Source organism: Diceros bicornis, chromosome 1 (assembly GCF_020826845.1).
Source record: "Diceros bicornis minor isolate mBicDic1 chromosome 1, mDicBic1.mat.cur, whole genome shotgun sequence".
Taxonomy (NCBI): domain Eukaryota; kingdom Metazoa; phylum Chordata; class Mammalia; order Perissodactyla; family Rhinocerotidae; genus Diceros; species Diceros bicornis.
Genome location: NC_080740.1, coordinates 92,691,683 through 92,707,983, shown reverse-complemented (window position 1 = coordinate 92,707,983; position 16,301 = coordinate 92,691,683). Strand labels below are relative to the sequence as shown.

At 42.6% G+C, this 16,301-nt stretch overlaps 1 protein-coding gene across 1 annotated transcript in view; it reads right to left on the bottom strand.

The window, feature by feature from the left end:
• MAML1 (mastermind like transcriptional coactivator 1) overlaps positions 1 to 16,301 on the bottom strand; it is a 43,798-nt gene that overhangs the window by 25,444 nt on the left and 2,053 nt on the right. The window lies entirely within an intron of this gene.

The window sequence follows — 16,301 nt, the reverse complement described above, 5'->3', positions numbered from 1 at the left end:
TTGAGGTCCCGACTTAAACGGAACTCCTTTCAGGATTGAGAATACACTTCCAGCCTGGATAGCTCCTACTAATCCTTTAAGATTTAGCTGGAACATCAACTCCTCTGGAGTACTTTCTCCCTGACCACTTACCCCACACCTGGTCAAGTTCCTTATTCTACCCCTAGTGCTCTAACAAAACTTTGTACATACATAGTACCTATATTCCACATTCACGGAAAAGCCCTGGAGTCATGCTATAAATACTCACTGACCTATTTCTCTGCATCTTCCCTCATCCGCGGAGGACAAGAGCCTTGGTCTTTTCATCCCCAGCGCAAGGGCCAATGCTCAGCAAGTTACAGGTACCCCCAGTGAATGTTTTCAGAATTAACCCTCCCACCCTCCTCATCGCTCCCCTTCACGGTCACGCTATTCTTCAGCCTCTTGGATATCTGTCTTTCAGTTTCACGGGCTTGCTCTCCGCCCAGTAATGGAGGCAGTATTGGTTCACTTAATCTTCAGGACAACCTACAGTTTCGGTCCTGTACTATCATTCCCAATTTCAAGGTCAAGACACTGAGGCTTAGAGAAGTTAAAGCTAAACTTGGAAAGTGAGCACTGAACCAGGATTTGAACACATAATTCAAAGTAATTTTCCAGAGTCCGACTTATGTGACTCCTTCAAATGTGCCTCTTTTTCACCTCAAAATTTATTAGTGTCTCTCTTAAGTCTTTTCTTTCCCTCTTCTCTGAGAGGGCAACATCTCTCCTTGCAAAGATTAACTCCTTTCAGCTGTACCTTCTTACTCCCTCTGGACCTGCCTCATCTGAGACTTTTCCCCTTCAAATTCTTCCCGTCCCCACCTCAAAAATAACTTCAATCTGTTTTGTTCTAGAGCAGTGGTTCTCAAAGTGTGGTCCTAGACCAATAGCATCCACATCGCCTGGGAACCTACTAGAAATGCAAATTCTCAGGCCCTATCCCAGACCCACTGAATGAGAAACTTGGGGTCGGGCCCAGGAAACAGTTTTAAGAAGCCCTCCAAGTGTAGGCACGGTAAAAATAAAGAAACAGGTGAAGCTAATTCTAGTAATATACTTAACACAATATTGTGTTAAGTGTAAAATATTAATTACATTTCAAATGTAATTAATATTTAAAACAGAGATTTTGCATTCTTTTTTGGTACTAAGTTTTCAAAATTTAGTGTGTATTTTACACTTTTGGCACAATTCAATTTGGACTAGGCATATTTCAAGTGCTTAATAGCCCTCCATGGCCGGTGGCTACCATACTGGATAGTGCAGCTCTAGAAACTAGCCTTGAAGGTGAGTTTTCAGGACAGTGCTAAGACAAAAGGAAGCGTCAGTGAACCTGCTGCCTGGTTCTAGCAGCAGGCCCCTATACTGCACACAAGGCTCCTCCTCACAGCCTGCCCTCCCGCATTAGGAAAGCTGAACTTCAACACACTAGGCCCCTCTGCACCTCTGCAAAGGTGGCTTCCTTGCCTGAAAGTAATCAACCTTGGCCCTCCTCTCTCTTTCTCCCAAGAGCTTTCTCATTACCTCACTCAATATATTCAATCAGGATCTACTGACCCCTCTGGGAGCCAGCCACTGTCTGGGCCCTGGAGAGCAGGGAACAAAACAAACCCTTGCTGTCCTGGAGCCTACGTTCTACTTGGCTTGTGCTCCCAAGAAAATTAGGCACAGAAGTGGAGTTTGTGGGGAGTTTTAAAAAAGGCTCTCAGTAAAGGCTTCAAGGAGTGTGAGAAGTCTGAGCCAAAGTCTGCAGGAGAAGAAAGAGTAAGCTGTGCCAAGATCTCTGGACGAGGGTCCAGGCTGAGGGAAGAACAGCACAGAGGCTGAGTGGGAGAGTGCCTAAGTGGTGGTGGTGGGAGCATGAAGAGATGGTGCCAAGAGGGGACCCGGAGAGAGAGAAAGCTGAAGGCAAGAGAGGGCAGGAGGAACAGGAGCGCCAGACTGCACAGGGCCTGTGGACTCTGGTTAAGGGTTGGCTTTTCCCTCAGGTGAGATGGAAAACCGGTGGTGGGGGCCAGCAGTGGAACAAGATCATTCTGGCTGCTGGGCAGAGAGCAGACCACAGGGCCCCCAGTCTCCATATCTGTCTCTGTCAGCTCCAAGGGCAGGGTCACTCCCTCATTCTCTGTCTTTTCAGCACCAGAATGAGATTTGACTCACCATCATTGTTCAGTAAACAAACCCTAAATTCTGCCTGTTGGTTGAGATTGGCTAATGTGCCAAACCAGAATAACACTCCATGGTTGGCCAGGTCTTCTGGCAAAGGCTGATACCTGGTTAACAGAGGTAATCAGGAGATCAAAAACAATGACAAAATAAACAAATATTTAAAAAGAGATCTCCTAAACCAGTAAGAGATACCATTTATTTATTTATTTTTTGTGAGGAAGATCAGCCCTGAGCTAACATCCGTGCCAATCCTCTTTTTGCTGAGGAAGACCGGCTCTGAGCTTACATCTATTGCCAATCCTCCTCCTTTTTTTGTTCCTCCCTTTTTCTCCCCAAAGCCCCAGTAGATAGTTGTATGTCATAGTTGCACATCCTTCTAGTTGCTGTATGTGGGATGCGGCCTCAGCATGGCTGGAGAAGCGGTGCGTCAGTGCACGCCCGGGATCCGAACCCGGGCCGCCAGCAGCAGAGCGCGTGCACTTAACCGCTAAGCCACGGGGCCGGCCCCAGAGCTACCATTTATTAAGCACCTAGTCTGTGCTGGCAGAGCAACTTTGCAAAGCAGGTGTGGTTATCACCATTTCATAGGGAAGGACACTTAGGCTTGGAGAGGGTAAGGGGAGCCCAGAGAAGAGCTCAACGGTAACTGCAGCTCAGAAGCAATGTCAGAGTGTGTTTGTGTGTGGAGTGAACACAGGAGTGACAGCTGCTCACATCTTACCAATCCTTGAAGGCACAGTAGAGGGCACCAGGGGACGTGAGCTGCTAACATCCACCTGCAGCCCTTCAGCTCCCGGGGTGGCTCGCGGCCTGCCATACTAAAGGCTGGCAAAGCACAAAGAACACATAAGTTCATAACTCCCCACATAACGAGTTATGCAGGCTACACGGATGCTCAAGTTGTACCACAGAACCCAACTTATGACACGGATTCTAAACTTTCCCTAATAAAAACTTTTAGGACAAAAGTGTAGAAAGCTTATAGTCCCTTGAGGTGAAATGGGCAACCTGAGGCAACCTGTGGGGTAAACTATAAATGGATCAGTGCAACATTAATAGTGCTTCTTAGGCAAGGCTCCAAAGCGGCTGTGGCTCAAGTCCTCTGAAGAACTGGAGCTGTGGATTAGCTCTGCATCTGATGACCCCTCCACTCCTCTGCAGTTGCCCTGACACAGGTCCCCATAGAGGCCCACGTGGCTAAATGCAACTTGTCAGCAACCCCTAGCCTGGCAGGGGCTCTCCTGATCCCTTCTGACCAGGGATCAGGAAATGGAATTTCAAAAATCAGAAACTCTTTATTCATCCTCAACTCCTCCTATTCTTCTCCAACTCAGGATCAATCACCATATCCTGTTCATTTTACCATCTCAGTATCTCTGGAATCTGGACTTCTCCTCTGTTTTCACACTGCCACTTTCTAGCTCCTCCTTATCATTTCTTAGCTAGATCAATAAAATAGCATTTTAACTGGTCTCTCTGCTGCCAGCCCTCTCTACCACTTATGCTCACCCCCAATCCATTCTCCACATCACTGCAAAGATTACCTAAGGCACAAATTTACTCATGGTTCACCATCATTTAAATCTTTTAACTGGCTCTCTATAGTACAGAGAAAGAATCAAGTGCAAGCTCCTTCCCATGACATATGCAAAGGTTGATTTCGTGCATCAACTTCATTGAACTATGGGGTGCCCAGATATTTATTTAGTCAAACATTATTCTGGGTGTGTCTGTAAGGGTGCTTCTGGGTGAAATTAACATTTGGCGTCTTTTTTTTTTTTTTTGAGGATGATTGGCCCTGTGCTAACATCTGTCACCACTCTTCCTCTTTTCTTTTCTTCCCAAAGCCCCAGTACATAGTTGCATATCACAGTTGTAGAGTTGTAGCTCTTCTATGCGGGACACCGCCTCAGCATGGCTTGATGACCAGTGAGTAGGTCCGTGCCCACGATCTGAACCAGTGAACCCCGGGCGGCAAAAGCGTGCGCGAACTTAACCACTGCTCCACCGCAGTCCCTGAAATTAACATTTCACTTGGTACACTGAGTAAAGTAGACTGCCCTCCCTGATTTGGGTGGGCCTCAACCAGTCAGTTGGGGGCCTGAATAGGACAAACAGGCTGAGTAAGAGGGAACTCCTCCTGCCAGATTGCCTTGAGCTGACACATCAGTATCTTCCTGCCTTTGGACTAAAACCGAAATATCGGCTCTTCACAGGGTGTCAAGCCTGCTGACATTCGGACTAGAACACCACTATTGGCTCTCCTGGGTCTCCAGCTTGCTAACTGCAGATTCTGGGACTTATCGGCCTCCATAATCAAGTGAGCAACTTCACTATAATCAATCAATCAATCTCTCTCTCTATATATCTCCAAACGGTTCTGTTTCTCTGGAGAACCCTAATACACTATGCAAGGCTTTTATGATTTGACATGTTTACGTCTCCAGGCTTACTGCTCAACACATCTTTCTCATATTTTTCCTTTGCAATTAAAATTTTTTTGTTGTGACAGGTATCCTACATATATACATACATAACAGTGCAAGGAGTAATAATAAAATGAACACCATGTACCAAATGTTCAAGTTAAAAAACAACAGTACCAGCACTTTAGATCCTTGGCACTCAAAGTGTGGTCCCAGGACCAACGGAACTGGCATCACCTGGAAGGTTAAAAATGCTGAATCTCAGCCTCTGCCACCTTTGCCTTAGAATCTGCATTTTAATAGGCTCTCCAGGTGATTCTTCCACACACTAAGTCTGAGAAGCTCTCCTCAAAAGCCTCTGAATCCCTTTTCTTCACCCTCCCCAAGAGAAAACTAATATCTGGATTTTGTGTTAACTGCTTTTCTTTATAGTTCTACCACACTCGTGTAATCTATCCCCAGACAATATACTGACTAGTCTTGAAAACGGAGGGTCGGCACACACCAGCTGTGTCAAGAGAGGGCAGCACGGCCCCCGCTGGATGGAGGCTCAGGAGGAGGTGTGCAGAACAGTTTCCGGGTCACGGTCTGCCTTCTGCTTCTCTGGGAGTTGACAAGGCCCCTTCAGGGGAAGTCGCGAACAAGGCCACAAGTGAGTCTTGAGAAACACAGGGCTCTCCACAGTCGGGCACCCGGCAAGACTGAGGTGCAGACCAGGCACTGGACACGCAGCAGAAGTACAGTCAGAGGAGTGGGCTGCTCTGTCCTTTCCGCTCTGAGCCCACCGTGGCCTACCTCCAGCTCTCAGGGAGAAGCTGAGAACTTCTGTGAGTGACATGCGTTCCCTCAGCAGAGCATGAGGGGAGAGACCCTGATCAGCACACGGCCAAGGCAAGCCACGTACTGATGAGAATCTGGGCCACACTCTCCTGGGCATTCTGTCCTCAGGTTAAGATGGCCCGATGGAAGTGGGGTCTTGGTGATGACAGTCTATCTCTTGGGTCACACTGCTGCAGGATGGCTCAGTTGCCCTCCACGTCTGGTTCAGAGCTGTCATCCTGGGATCGCTTTTCATCATCATTTCACCAAGGGACTCCCTTGTTTTTTTTTTCTCTGTTGGGTCTCCTGTTTTCTGTATCTCATGTCTTACTCTTTCAATCTGGTGGAATACATCTTGCAGTAGCTTCCTAAGAAAGGGTATATGACAGTTAAATTTTTTAAATCTTTACTCTCTGAAAATGAGTTTATTCTATACTTATTCTTGTTGTATACTTTGGCTAGGCATAGAATTCTAGGTTGGTAACCATTTTCCTTCACAATTGTGAAGGCATTGTACTACGGTCTTCTTGCTTCCTATGTTGCAGCCATGAAATCCAAAGCATTTCTGATTCTTGATACATGACCTAGTACCCTCCCTACCCTGGAAGCTTGTAGAATCTTTTCTTTAAAACCAATGTTCAGAAATTTTATGACTGGTGTGGGTCTATTTCTTCCCAAGTGCTGGGCACACAATGTGCCCTTTTAATCTGACAACTCATGCCCTTCAGTTCTCAAATTATGTTATTAATCATTTCCTACCATGTTTTCTCTCTTCCTATAATTTCTATTATTCAGATGTTGGATCTCCTACATGGGTCCTCTAATTTTTTCTATTTTCCATCTCTTTTGTCTTTTTTTTCTTTACTTTTTGGGAAAATTATTCATATTTCACATGTACAGTTCACACATCTATTTCATATTTTAAAAATACTTCCAAGATTTCTCTTTCTGAATTTTTTAAAATTCTTGCTCCATAACTACAATATATCCTCTTATCTCTCTCATTAACATCTGATTGGCCAAAGCAAGTCCTATGTCCAAGCCCCAAATCAAGGAATGGGGAAGTATACTCTGCCTGCCAGCAAGCTATGGCAAGGGTGTGGGTTTATAACATGACCTTGAGAGTGAAGAACTGAGACCAAACATTAACCTACCCCCACGCAACTAAGGGATATGACATACTCCCATTAATAACAGCAACTCATTTTAGCAGCAATAAGGGATAAAAGGGGACAGGTGGAGGACAGAGGGCATCAGTAAGCAAGGAGATATATAATTAAAAAGTGCCCAGGGGCTGGCCTAGCGGCGCAGCAGTTAAGTGCATGCGCTCCACTTCGCTGGCCCGAGGGTCTGCAAGTTTAGATCCCGGGCGTGCACCGACGCACTGCTTGTCAAGCCATGCTGTGGCGGTGTCCCATATAAAATAGAGGAAGACGGGCACGGATGTTAGCCCAGGGCCAGTCTTCCTCGGCAAAAAGAGTAGGATTGGCATGGATGTTAGCTCAGGGCTGATCTTCCTCACACACACACAAAAAAAAGTGCCCCAAGTTATTGTGATATATATGCCCCTCTGCCACAGACAGTGTCTTTGGCTGAAAATCACCATTGTATACTAACATATTAACCAGCAATTTGTCTCTAAACAAACTTCTAATTTTTATAAAGTTCTTTCCCATCTATGCTCTTTTTTTTTTGTGAGGAAGATCAGCCCTGAGCTAACATTCACGCTAATCCTCCTCTTTTTGCTGAGGAAGACCGGCCCTCAGCTAACATCTATTGCCAATCCTCCTCCTTTTTTTCCCCCCAAAGCCCCAGTAGATAGTTGTATGTCACAGTTGCACATCCTTCTAGTTGCTGTATGTGGGATGTGGCCTCAGCATGGCCGGAGAAGCGGTGCGTTGGTGCGTGCCTGGGATCCGAACCCGGGCCGCCAGTAGCGGAGCGTGCGCACTTAACGGTTAAGCCACGGGGACGGCCCCCCATCTATGCTCTTATCTGCAGAAGCTAAATGGCATAGTGGAAAGATAACGGGCTTTGGTGCTGGACTTTGGTTTGAATTCTAGTCCTACCACTGAGCTGGCGACCTTGGCAAGTTAACCTGTGAGTTTTAGTTTTCCTTATATGTAAAACTGGACACAATAATATCTACCACATGAGACTGCTGCAAGGACTAAATGACAATATATTTAAAGAGTCTGGGCTTTTTAAATTTTTCTTTTGATCTGACCAGCTAGGCTGCTTATATCAACGCAGACCTGATTGATGCCATGATCCCAAGACAGGCACATGGCATATAAGTAGCAGAGGCAACTGAAGGCAGAATCCCAAGATGGCTGCCCCACAGTAGACCACCTCTAGCCAGCCCAGGGCTTCCTTAATGGAAAGGTCCTGATATCATTAGCCAACCAGCAACACTCAGAGCCTTTGCTTTCCCAGTAAGGGAAGAGACAGTTTGTGGTCCTCTGGCTTTAAAAGAACCACACTATTTTTCCTCCCCTGAACTACATCCCTCAGAGCCTAGACTGTGCTAGATGGGTTCTCTGCTTGGAGGTAAAATTTTTCCACTTAGTTTACAATCTTTGGTCACTTAGAATTTTTTTTTTTCCTTAACACCTTTTAAAGATGAGGAAGTTGGAGCAGAGAGACTTAAGTGCCATGCCTAAAGTCATACAATTACTTTAGGCCAATACTGTCACTGCTTTTGACTCCTGGCCCATAACTAGCTTCATCCCTTCTGCATGCAGACCTTCAACTATCTTCCTTCTGCTCATTAGCAGCACCCTCCTTCCCTGAGACACTGGGCCCACTGTCTTTTTTTGTTTTTGTTTAAATTAACTGACTTTATTCCTAACTATACAACAATTAAAATACTATATAGCAATAGAGACGCAAGCATATAAAATTTTTCCTTGTTTTATATTTAGGCAGAGAATCACAGAATCTATCACATCTTTCTTTGATTTTAAAAGTGACTCTAGTCTCTCCAATTTCACTGATATGCCTTTATTAAGAAGCCTTTAAAACTGCCAAAAATTTTTCAGGGCATGTGGTTTGTAAAATCATAGTTTTTGTCTCGTAATTTTTTTAAAAATTGTGGTCAAAAACCCCTATCATAAAATTTATCATCTTAACCTTTTTTAAGTGTTCAGTACAATAGTGTTAATTATATGCACATGGTCGTGCAACAGATCTCTAGAATTTTTCATCTTGCAAAACAGAAACTCTATATCCACTGAACAACTCCCCCTTTCCCCTTCCCTCCAGCCCCTGGCAACCACCATTCTACTTTCTGTTTCTAAGAGTTGGACTATTTTAGATATCTCATATAAGAGAAAGCATGCACATGTCTTTTTGCAACTTATTTCTCTTAGCATAATGTCCCCAAGGCTCATCCATGTTTTAGCATATGATAGAATTTCCTCCCTTTTTAAGGCTGAATAATATTGCATTGTATGTATATACCACATTTTCTCTATCTATTCATCTGTTGACATTTAGCTTGCTTCCACCTCTTGGCTATTGTGAGCAATGCTGCAACGAACATGGGAGTACAAATCAGGGCCTACTGTCTTACCTCTACCAACTGCACTTCTGAAATGATCCGAGCCCAAAAATAGACAGCTCTGACTCCCAATTCAGAGCTCCTTCTACAAAATCATTAACAGCCACCCAAGAGATGCCTGCTGACTACCAAATACGTAGCAGGTGTGCTGCTAGACTCTTGGTCTTGCTCTCAGGTTGCTCACAGTCTAATGGAGAGCAACAAATACACTAATTAAAGCTCAGCGTGGTTGTTCTGACAGAGGTTGAACACCTAGCTCAGCCTGAGGAGGGGACTTAGGGAAGGGGTCCTGGAGGAGATGACACAGGAGCAGAGTTCCGAATGGTGAGGAAGTGTCTGACATCATGAGACTGGGGAAAGATACAGGTGAAGACACCAAGAGAAATTAGGCCATGTTCAAAGAACTGCATTCAAACTATTTTTTGGATCTTGGAGTATCGCATATGGCCTTCATTTCTGTGGTACCAGGTGCCATCCAATGACATGCTGCTCCACCAGGCCTGGTAGCACTGACGCTGCTCTAAATGTTCACTGTGTGCTATAGTTTCTCCTGCTACTCTGCTCTGCCAGGCACAACAGTTCTCCACCAACCTGATGGCCTTGACCACTTAAGTGGCCAAAGTTTGGCATGTGAATTGGGATGCTTTGAATTCATATATACCATAGAGTGGGCAACAAGAGTTGTGATATTTTTCGTTTAAAGACATCACTCTTCCACTGTCAACTAATCAAACAACATACAGCTCTTTGAAGGAACACTTCACCAGAGAGCAGAGAGAACATGGGTAAGAAATATGAAGGTAATGCACGGTATTTAGTGCAGGCAACGAAACTCACCACAAGGGTCCACGCTCTTTAACATTCTCCCTCAGAATTCAGAAGTGAGATGGTAGTCGTGGGGGATGTATATTATTATGTATATTTGAAAAATGAAGTCAAACTTTTTCTGACAGAAAGCTGAGTCTGATTTCGACGATTAATTTGACTACGAAGACAGGTTCTGCCAATTAGGTTACACAGTAGACATTTTCCATATATTAAACAAGCTATAGTTGCAGTTCTAGTTTTGATGAAAATATATTTAAAGTAGATAGAAGTATTTTTATCAAAAATACTCGTATTGGCAAAGGTGTATTGAAATGAACAGTATTTTGATTTTCCCAACCAATTTTGAGTATATTAGGTTCAACAAGCTACCTCTAAGTGAAAGAAAAATAGATATAATCAATCTTCAATTGATAAGACTTGGGAAAGCCTTTTTGTTATATTTCTCAGTAATTGAGAAAGTGAATGAGTAATGACTAGATTAATCCTTTCGTAAGTCAGATGGTTTCTAATTATTTGCTTTCAATAAAACTGAAAGAGTACCTAACCAAGTTGTAGGCTAATTAGTAAATTAATTTTTGATGATACATCATCAGGTGATTTTGGCAGACAACTCAAGTTTCAAGAAAATTAAATAACATTGCTATAAATGTCTTCCTTTCTTTTATATTTATGTGAACAAGGACTTCTGGGGCTTAAATTTATAAAAACAAAAAACAGGAATAGAATTGAGAACTCTCATTTTGTCAACAATATTCACCTGTGGTTATGTGAACAAATTGAGGGAGGGAAGCCTTATCTGTCTCATTGAAGGAGGCTTTTCTAATAAACTTGTACGTTTTTGCTTAAAATTGTTTATAAAAATTTATAATGCATTTGTTGTTTGTTGTGTATTAAATTACTATAACTCAAATTATTGAAATAAGAAATACACATAACACACAGAACCTTATAAATGCTACACACATTCTTCTTTTGCATAAATCACCTTTAAAAAAAGCAAAAATATACATAGAGCTTTATGGCCAAAGTAAATTGAAAAGTTTTTAATTCCAATTTTTATACCTTTTTTTGTTGCAGAGAACTATGCTAGAGTGACCAAATAAAAAGACTTAGGGGGCCAGCCTGGTGGCTAAGTGGTTCAATTTCCATACACTCTGCTTCGGCAGCCCAGGTTCACAGGTTCAGATCCTGGGTGCAGACCTACTCCACTCATCGGCCATGCTGTGGAGGCATCCCACGTACAAAATAGAGGAAGACTGGCACAGATGTTAGCTCAGGGCTAATCTTCCTCAAGCTGTGGCGGGCGGGCGGGGGGCGGGGCACGGCAGGTAGACGAGGAAGATTGGCCATGGATGTTAGCTCAGGGCAAATCCTCCTCACCAAAAAAAAAAAAGAGAGAGACTTAAAAAAAGCATACATTATGTTAGAATAAAACTGTGTGAGGCAAGTGTAAAAGAAATGCAAGTTCCAGGAGAAAAAGGAATAATTTAAAATTTCTGTTAAAGAAAAGCATTCTTTAAGTGGTTGATGAAAGCATATCACTAAGGTACTCAGAGTCCAAGGCTACCTTTTAAAAAGTGATGTAACTATTTTATTTTTAAATGTTAATATTTATAATTCTCTGGAAGTTACACCTCCTGCGACTATAAATAAAATTTTTGCCCTTTTTCTTTTTAAAATAGTTGATCCATATTAAATAAATGCAGCATTTATAAGGCTCTGTGTTACATAAATTTCTTATTTCATGTATTTCACTTAATAAATTGAGTTATGGTAATTTAGTATACAATTGATTGGCACAATAAATGCATTATAATTTTCAATAAGCTTAAAAACTTAGAATGAAAAGTTTTAGATAACATAAACATGTGTGAGGGGGTTCACAATGTTTCAAAATTATTTAGTCCAAACACCCAGTATCAAATAAATATAAGGCTTTTCACGATATGACTCCTACCTTTCCAGCTTTATCTTCCAGCCTCTGCCACTTTAAGACCCAAATTCAAAGAACTACTCTGTCATAATTTTGTGCTTTTGCTTAGTTTCCCAAAGGGATCCAAAGTACTATAAGATGCCCCTTGATAAGAGCTCAAGTCCCCATGCATATTAGCCTATTATAGGTTTGGAAATGTCCTAAATCAAGGAAACTATTTAAATTTGTTTATCCCAGTGTCTCCTGAATTTGTTCAATTCTAGAACTCTTTTAACAGCCCATGAGATTAGTGTTCCATGGAACACCCTTTGGAAAAAGCATCTGGTAAAATATTAAGATCCATTTTAAAAGCCAAGTCTTTAAAGCTTTCCGAACTTCACCCAAAAGGCATCCCTTCCCCCAATATTCTGGGTCTGCAACTACCCGTTTACCACCTACTCCCCATCAGGCTGTGTGACAGGTCCAGTACCATCAAAATTCCTGGCTCCTAGTAGGAGCTCAATTTTGGTTGAACAAATGACCAACTGAAAGCTGGAAGTGAAGGAAAAGCCTGGGTAGTTCCCAGGTTTCTACTTTAGATGACTAGACTAGGGAAAATACTCGTAAGGAATATGAGATTGGCAGGAAAAAGGGGGAGTCCATTTTGGACATGTGGGAAATCAAAGTGGAAATGTCCAGTAGACAGTTGGAAATACGGATCTGACTCTTGCAAGAGAGATCTGGAGATTCGGAGAATCTTATTATTAAAGGTGATAGATGAAGCCATGAAAGAATCAATGACATTACCTGGGAAAAGAAGATTTAAAAAAAGTAGAGAATGTAGTTGCCTGGGGAACACTAATATTTAAAAATTGTGCAAAAAAAGTTTCTCAAGCCAAAAAACTCAGAATTCCCCTCTACTCTCCCCCTTTCTCTCATGCCTCATCCAATCCATCTATTCGGTCACCAAGCTCTGACCCCTCTGCCTTCAGGAGCTGTTCAGAACCAGTCTCCTCTCTCCATTTCCACTACCACCACCAGCCCCAGCCTAGGTCACTGCAAAAGCCTTAAGCGCATCCACTCTTGCACACACCAACCCCAGGCATCCTCCATCTAGCACCAGAATGACCTTTAAAAAAGAAGCGAGATCATGTCACGTTTCTGCTTAAAATCCGGCCGTTGCTTCCCACTCCACTTGATCTGATCCTTGCTTACCCACCTCTCATACCAGCTGCCACCGCCAGGCTGCTCTGGCCACACTGACCTCCTTTCTGTTCTGCATGCAAGCGCAGGAGGTTCCCGCCTCAGAGACTTTGTGCTGGTGATTCTCTGTAATTGGAATGCTCTTCTCTGAGACTTTCAGCTGACGGATGACCTCCCGTCATTCAGGCCCAAATCAAGAAAAAGTGTCTTATCTAAAGTTACTACTTTAAATCACGCAGTATCACATTACTCTTTTAATTTTTTCTGAGCATTTATAAGTTAAAATTAATTTTTAAAATTATTGATTTCTTTCTCCATTAGAGCAGAGTTTTAATTTGTCTTGTTCACTGCTGTATCCCTAGTAACTAAATACACTCTGGCTCACAGTAGGCACTCGAATGTACTTACTGCAAGAATTAAAGAAAAGCAGGAAAGAGACTGAGAAAAAACAGTTGGAAAGAAAATCAGAAGAAAGTAGAAGCTAAGAGAAGAGTCTTAAGAATGAGGAAGCCAAGAAGAATGATGACTAAGAAGCCACTGAATGTGGCAATTCCATCTTTGGTGTCCTTTAAGGGGGCAACTTTGGAAAAGTAGAAGTAGAAGGCAGATTACAATGGTCTAATGAGTAAATGGGAAGTTCAGCAGAAAGGGAGAAGGGAAGGAAGAAGATGGAATACTATTTTGAGGGTGAGAAAAGACAAAAGAAAGGAGACTATCTGCTCGTGCTTTCGAGCTGAAGGGAAGGACCCAGTGGGAAAGGGGACAGTGAAGATAAAGAAGGAAAGAGGGTGCTAGGACAAAGTCCCAGATGTTATAGGAAAAAACGGGATCCTAAAGCCACATGTCATCTTTTCTCTAAAACTATCCCACGTGATTACAGTATAATGTCTGTTTTATGTTCAGAAATATTACTCCCTGGAAATAACTTATTTACATAATTTTTACATAACTTCAGTCTACAAAATCATTATTAAAATTTTACACATCTTTGTTAACTCTTAGAAGGCACACACTGGGGAGTCTGGGGGTAGAGAGCCATGAAGTATGCAGCATCCTCTCAGGTGGTTCAGAGTACAAAAGTTCTAGAGAAAGAGAGAGATGTAAAGAGGAGAGACAGAGCATATGCGCAAATGATAAAGCAAATGGGGCACAACGGCGATAATAGGTAGAATCTAAGTGGAAGGCATGCAGATGTCCTTTGTACTATTTGTGTACCTTTTCTCCAAGTTTTAAATTACGTACAAATAAAAAGTTAAAAAGAGAGAAAGAGAAATTTTGCACACCTTAACTAAGCAGAGAAGGCAACTTCATGCCATGAGTACTTGGCATGCAACTGTCAAATTTCTTTGTCAACTATCACAACTACTTAAGGAGTAAGCAGCAAAAGTGTAACAGTGGCGGATAAAGGGATGTGCATAAACCTTTACAGCATTTTACTAAAAGAACATGTTCAAGCTATTGTAAAAGACTATTTTCATTACAGACTATTTTCATTACAGTCTGTATAAAGTGAGTGGGTAATTCTCCATAATCTAGCATTCCTAATAAAAAGAAGTCAATCCTAACTGTCATCAGAAAACTACCATTTGGTTTTTAAAGAGCACACAGTACAAAGAAAACCTAATAAGGTCATTCCTTGACGACTAGAATAGGAAAAAAGTCTGAAGCACTGTTTCTGATTCATCTTCAACAGAGTAAGCAGACAGTGGTTAAAACAACTCTGTGTGGTAGGACATCGTAAGAAGGGAAAAAATAACCTGAAGGTGAACTCTATTAGTAAATTTGATCCTTCTTCAGTTGTACAAATGGTTTGCTGATGGTAACTCTGGCTATGAAACGACTGCCTAATGGTACTACAGCACATTTGGAAAAAAATAACTAATAGTATTCCTTACATAAGGAATATTAATTAGTTGAAATATATATATAAAATTTTCAAAAATAACAATGACTAAGAGGCACCTTCTCTCCTCCATCTCTCTGTGCACAGCTCTGCTCTCTCCCTAAGCAGAAATCCTACCCAGGCAAGGACTCTCTCTCTGAACTGAAGGAGCCACTAAAACGGAAAATGCCACTGTTTTCTTAGTGACACTGATCTTCTGTTCCTAAGACTCCATTCCAAGGCCAAAGAGCTCAGCTCGAATCACTTGGAGACTGAAGTGAAGGGTCCCTCTTCCCAGTAGGGAGGCAGAAGAGCACCTCCACTCTAAAGTTTAAACTCATGAAATCCACGGGTCAAGGTTTAATGTGATAAGACATCAACATAACATGGCACATCTGATCAGGCTCTCACACCCAAAGGAATGACTGACAAGCCAGACTCAAGTTCTAACACACTCAGAATGAATTTCCCTTCAAACAGCATGTCAAATTTCTCTCCAGTTAATTCAGGACTGAAAATACCATAGAGGGTTCTAAACTCCTACTCTCTTTAAACAAATTCAATCACTACTAATATACTTTCTAGGGGATGTTCAAGGCAGCTAGCTGTGTGTAAAACTAAGATTTTTATGAGCTTTCATTACTTACTTAAATTGGAATGACCACCCACTGCTCTTTTTTTTTTTTGTGAGGAAGCTCAGCCCTGAGCTAACATCCATGCCAGTCCTCCTCTTTTTGCTGAGAAAGACCTGCCCTGAGCTAACATCTATTGCCAATCCTCCTCCTTTTTTTCCCTTTTTCTCCCCAAGGCCCCAGTAGATAGTTGTATGTCATAGTTGCACATCCTTCTAGTTGCTGTACGTGGGATGCCGCCTCAGCATGGGTGGACAAGCAGTGTGTTGGTGCTCGCCCGGGATCCGAACCCGAGAGTGGCGGAGCGCGCGCAATTAACTGCTAAGCCACGGGGCCCGCCCCCAGCCACTACTCTTAAAGTCTTCCCTTGAAACAAGAGTTGTTAGTAAAGGCGGCTCATGAGGTTAGCTCATAGGAGGACCCATGACTGAGGAAAAGTACTACCAAGCTTAATATCAATCACTCAACAAACGCGTGCTGAGGCCCTGAGATGTGTATGGGACTCTGAGCAGAACCCCTCCCTGTCTCCCAGGGTTTACAGTCTAGTTGGCAAGACATGACCTAAACTAGTATGTGACTATGTGCTAAAAATAAATAGCACAGACAATATATTTCCTAAATATTTGACAAAGGAGATTCTGATTGCTGTGGGCTAGGGTGGTCAGACGCTTGCTTTAGAGAGGACGATGAGCTGAACCTAAGAATGGCAGGATTCAGAAAGGTGGGGAGGAAGGTCCTGCAGGCAGCCTTTCTGTTTATGAAATATTTTCACATCCACATTCATTTCTTGTAAGAATCCTTGTGGATAAGAAGCCAAACACATCCTCAGTTTACAGACGAGAAA